General features: G+C 32.6%; 1 long non-coding RNA gene across 1 annotated transcript; it reads left to right on the top strand.

Moving 5' to 3' along the window:
• The first annotated feature begins 263 nt into the window (after positions 1-263).
• On the top strand, positions 264-2222 carry LOC123883093. The gene is made up of 3 exons (XR_006800110.1): positions 264-446; positions 1061-1239; positions 1775-2222. It is a non-coding gene; the product is annotated as an uncharacterized LOC123883093 (long non-coding RNA).
• Positions 2223-6051: the final 3829 nt, after the last annotated feature.

The raw sequence follows: 6051 nt of genomic DNA, 5'->3' as shown, positions 1-6051 counted from the left end.
GTATGCTATAATTTTTTTTTTATAATGCTATAAAATAAATTTAACTCTAATAATATAAAAAAGAAATCTAAAACCTCTATTAAAAAAAATCTAAAATATATTAGGTAATTTTATTATTTTTCAATTTTTTTTATATTTATATTTTTGGTCAAGTAAGTTTAATTTACTTTTAAGTAATTTAAAAGAACTGTGGTATTAGGTAACAAAAAAAAAACCGTAAAAGGGCAGAGAAAGTAAAGGCAAGCCATTTAACATTTTAACTCATTAGAAAGAAAACGCAAACTAAAGAGAACCCTAAGCGCCGTCTCTCTCTCTCTCGTCTCAACACAGTCGCCACCGCACCAGTCACCACCGTCAGCGGCAATCACTCAGTCACCACCGTATCTCTTCAACTCAGTCGCCAGCGTCTCATCTCAACACGATTCACCACCGCCTCGTTTCTATCGGTATGAAATTTCTCGCCACCGTTTCGTTGACACTTCTCCGTCTCCTCCGATTCATGAAATTTCTCGCCCCCTTTATCTGTTGAAGTGAGAATCTGGCATTTTTAGTTAGTTCACACTTCACATCGTTATTCTTGACTGTGTATATATCTTAATAGTTCACACTTCACATTGTTATTTTCACTCTATTATTCAGTGTTTGTTACCCACTTCACATGCTTATGTAGTTGACACTTCCCTGATGATTATGTCATGTTGCTGTTTGGATTTAATTTCTTGCTTGGAAATATGGTGGAATCAAGATTGAAGAAATAGATGGTATCCACACCAATGACACAGATTTGGAAGATGACCAGCTGTTGATATAATTTGAAGAAGATTTTGATATATTTTGAAGAAGATTTTGATGACAATGATTCAACTAATGAAGATGTTCCAAATGATCATATTGAACCTGATTATGATTAAATTTGTTTATTGTTTTTTTTCTTCTTTCTTTTGGTTGAAAAAGTGATTATTGTTTTTTGTGAAAGTCATTATTCACACTATTATATCATTGTTACTTTTTTATATTTAAACATATGTGATTAATCTCTATGTCTTTATCATTACTTTAGATGTCAGGTATTGGTAAACCAAGAGGACTACATAAACGATTTGTAGATAAAGGGAATGGAAAGAAAGTTCCAACCATTTCTACTAGTTTGGAGCAAAGGAACACTGCTATGCACACAACTTCAGTGTCACACTAGGAAGGGGACACAACTTTGTTGATAAGAGATCAAGTGATGCATATGTGAGTATCTATTACAAAAAAGCCTAAACTTGTAGAAAAAAGCCTTGACTTTGGTTGCTGTGATTGTGGCCTTTTATTTTGCTGTGATTGTGTCCTTAATGATAAGAGATCAAGTTATCTGATATACTGTTGTGATTGTGGCCTTTTATTTGCTATAATTTATGACCTGCACATGTATGTATAGAGTTTGCTTTGACAGTTTGTCCTTTTTGTCATGTGTTTCTGTTCTTGCTATTTTTTTAGTTTGTTGTCCAGTTGTTTTAGTAAACTTGTTCTCCGATTGGTGAATAAAACTGTTGGCTTGCATGAGTGTCAATTTGTGAATAAAACTTGTTCCCATGTTTCTGTTTCGAAGTTTTTGCTGGATTAGCATTTATCCAAGGGCTGCTACTTTATGGTGGAGTTGTTTTGTTGGTTTTTTAGTGTTTTAGCAAGTGTTTATGTGTATCTAGTAAGAAGTTTTAGTGGGAGTTGTTCTGTTTGTTATGTGTATCTAACTTCATTACATGTTATATTTATGTTTATTTTTTCCTAGGATAACATTGTAAATCTATGTTCACAAGTTGAGACTAGTGGCACTCAACCCAAGCCAATTGGTATGGATGGAAGCATGCTCACCCATGGCTCAACATCTCAATCAAATAAATATTCAAATTATGTTGATATTGTTCATGGCATGAGTAGAGAGGTTGATGCGGGACTACGACAACAACTGATATTTGGATTTAATGGATTTGGATGAAGATGATCCTTCGGTTGGTATTGTTAGTCGTGGAAGCAATGCCATTGATGGTTCAAATGCTAATGAGTAGTAATATTGATGACTTTGGATTAGAACTTAAAAATTATTGAAAGTTTGATATTTTGTAGGCACATTCAAGTTATTTGAACTTTAACCTTTTGAATGTAATGATAAAAGTTTGATATTTGGAGATACTTGTGTTTATGATAATTAATGCTTACAAATTGAATTTGTAGTTCGATATGATTTTTTAAATTGATGATGCAACACTATTTAATGTGCATTGTGTATATAAAAATTGTATTTGTGAAAATATCGGAGAAATTTTTTATACCTTCCAACAATATTGGAAAAAACAAAATACAAATATTGGGACGGAATTTGAATATTCTGTCACAATATTGAGACGGAATTTAATCATTCTGTCGCCAATTTGGGACAGAATAAATGTAGTGTGTTTAGACAATAATTAAATTCTGTCCCTGATTCCGTCCCTAAAATGCGACAGAATCTATTTTTCCGTCCCAAACAAATTGCGACAGCGAAAATTGCGACGAAATAAATTTGTCGCAGATTCCGTCCCAAATATGAATTGGGACGGAAATTTGAACTGTTGTGCGACGGAAAATTCCGTCCCAGATCAATTTTTTTCTAGTAGTGCTTGACTGTGATACACGTGGGGGGCAATAGTAATAAATAATAAATTAATAATGCTCGACTGTATGATACACGTGGGATTATCTTTATAATAGTATCCCTTGTGATACACATGGTGGAGACCGGAGAGTTCTATAACTAAAATCATGTTCAAAGAATAAAATAAGGAGGGATCTATGTGAACTTAGTCTAGTTGATAGAGACATCGCATTGTATGTGCATGAGTCGGAGTTCAAACTCTGAACATTTTACTTATTCACAAATTTCTAATCGATATGCTTGACAAAAAAAACATCACAACTGGAGGATATAATTTGTAGAAATTGTTGGATGCAACAATCACCACATACTCACCTCATTGAAGGGTTTCCAGAGTGTGTAAAAAGGTGAAGTCAAAATACGTGTAAGATCAATTACAAATAAAGTAAAATTAATATTTGCATATTTATAATTTTGTGAAGATTGGATTTTCCCACGTGTAATTTATACAAAGAGAGAAATACTATACAAGAAATTTAGATAAAATGAGTTTGATTAATAATAGGATGAAAATTGTTCTGATTGCCTCCACACCATTCCATTGTACTCAATAGTGAGTTGTTGGCTTGTGGTTCCGTTATTATGTTGACGGTTGGTCTCAACTGTCTTTCGCAAAGGTTCGAGTAATGGACTTGTCTCTAGTTCTTGCTTCTGTTCGTTCATCCATGCATCACTATTTTTTGTAATTTGATTTCAGGTTCATGCGCAGGCTTGTTGAATTTGTGATGGTGGTATGTGTATGTTTGTTTGTTGTTTTTTTGTACCTTGTTGGGTTAGCTTGGAAAACCATTTAGCCTTAGGTTGTTTTCTTTTTCTTTTTTCTTTTTTTGCTTTTGTTTCTGTTTTATAACTAAGTCAAATTTTATGTCTCCAAATTGTATTTTTTTTTTTTTAAATTTTATTCTATCTAAGGTTTGCAACTTTTTTTCTGCTTTAAATATATACTAATTAATAGCGATTAATTAGTATATATAGAGTATATAGGATTTAGATATGCAATGGTATTTGAGTTTACAATTAATCAAACCTCGTGATTAAAAAAAACAAACCCAACTAACTAACTAACTAACAATGTCACATAAGTGGAAAAAACACAAAAGAAGAAGATAGTCATGAAGTTGAGATTGGATTTGAATTACGGAAACTCAAAAAGTAAAGATTTATTTCATCTTATAATAAATAATAATTTAGGCACATCATCGATGTTTTAACTCCAAAATTATGCACTCATAATGTGGAATATACTGTAAACCTATGAAAATGTCAAATATGCAATGAGCAACACTTGCTTGACACAAGCATTTGAATACAAAATATAGACGCGCACACACAAATCAAAAAAGTTAAAAAAATATATAAAAAAATTATCACATCAATTTATATTACTTGAATATTTTTATTTTATTTTTTTAATTTTTAGTGACTGTACTTAAAAGAGTGTTATTTGGAAATATTTCCCATATATGCAATATGATATAGACATCTAATCTAGAAATTAGGCCATTTGATATGTTGTACCAATGTTAGTATTTTGTAAAAAAGTTTAATGGATATACACCGACGACGTAAAATAGTTTTACATGATCAACAACTACCATTTTATCATGTCATATCAAGAAAGTGAGGTGAAGTGGGGGTGGTGTGGCGAAAAACATGGTTGGCAGGGACAGAGCCACAAATTTAGTTTAAGGGGAACCGAGTTTAAAAATATAAGTTAGTAAAGAAAAAACTAAATTTTGAAAAACATTATTGGGGCAATAAATCATCTTTTTTGGTACAAAAATACTATTTTTAGTTGAAAAAACATATCAAATATACACCAAGTATAAAAACAGAGCCAAAATTTGAATTAAAAAATGGACCATTTTTATGAGTTTAATAAAATAGGGGGACCAAAAGTGAAATTAAGTAAATAATATAATAATACAATAGTAGTATAAAAAAATATTCAAAAATATTTAGAGGAGACCGTGACCTCTGTTGGTCCTCTTTCTAGCTCCGTCCTGATAGTTGGTATTAGCTAACTGTTATCCCATATTTTAGCTCAAGGTAAAATATGTTATAATCTCCAGGTCCAAGGACATTTATTGCTATAAAAACCTGTTGAAATATCTTTAGATAGCCTTAGCATTTAATGTCTTCAAGAGCAAGAGAATCCTAATGGAAAGCTTCATAGCTCGAGACTGAAAGAATCTTTCGATGGAGGTTAATGGATCGAAGTAGTCAAGAATTATGGACTTAGAGCATTTTTATCATTTAAAGGTAAATTCGACTTCGACGGTTACAACGGTTTACAGGCCTTGGTTCATTTCAAATGCAAAGGACGCGTGGCTGAAGCTTAGCAGTTTAACGTTAGGATAGACGTTGCTTAGTTTTCTATAAATAGAAGTATGTTTAGTCGAAATAAGGGTCACAATTCATTTACACAAAATCTCAAACACTCAAAGTATCCATGTTAAGGCGAGAAACGAGTTACTCGAGAAAGATGTATGAATCGGTGAACCTTTACATTTCCTTTGTAACTTTTACATTCTAAATGCAATTTTACTTTTTATAAGTCTTTATTTTCTTAAAGCATTCACAAATTCTGCTTTTCATTAGTTCCCTCGTTCGAGTGAACTTGCTTTAACTACATTTAACATATGTTTCAGAAATTAAACATATTGTTCTTTTATAAAGTAAGGATGTCTTCAAAAATAAACTTCCAAGTTTCCTTTAACAAAATGCATGAACAATTGTCCCGAGATTTACTAGTTGATCTCTCAAGTAATTAATTTAAACTAGCGGTTGTTTACCAAAAATCAGTGTAAACAAATTGGCACGCCCAGTGGGACGGGTTGTTTTGTGCAATTTACATTGTTTAAAAGAAGTTTATTTTCTAAAAATCCTTTTACAAGTATTAAGACAGTTAGTGTTTATAGTTTGTGTTTTGATTTTGTATGCATTTGAGAAGTGGTAAATCTTTACCAAATTTAACTAGTGTCAAATCTAGATCAAAAATGGTTAGACCACCAACTAATAATCAAAACAATAACAACAATGTCCCAAATCCTGAAGGACAGCCAACACAAGCGTCAATTAGTAACGCTACTGTCATGGCCCAAGGCTCTGGAACATCTGCTTCGAGCGTTCCTGCAGTCAGTTTTGGGAATATAGGGGTAACAATGCCCTCAACAAGTTCGACTGTATCTGGGTCGATATCTTCGTTAGTATCACATGGTATAGGGGGCAGTCAGCCTGGTGCTGAAGATGTAAGGAGCCCCATTCGATCGTTTCTGTTGAACCAATCAGGATTAGGAATGCCAGACTCTCTGATGGCAGGCTTACATAATTCTAACCCAAATCCTGACAGGAGTACCATGCCTTCCCCAGCA

This window comes from Trifolium pratense, linkage group LG1, assembly GCF_020283565.1.
Source record: "Trifolium pratense cultivar HEN17-A07 linkage group LG1, ARS_RC_1.1, whole genome shotgun sequence".
In the NCBI taxonomy this organism is placed as follows: Eukaryota; Viridiplantae; Streptophyta; class Magnoliopsida; order Fabales; family Fabaceae; genus Trifolium; species Trifolium pratense.
This window is presented reverse-complemented; position numbering and strand designations above follow the sequence as displayed.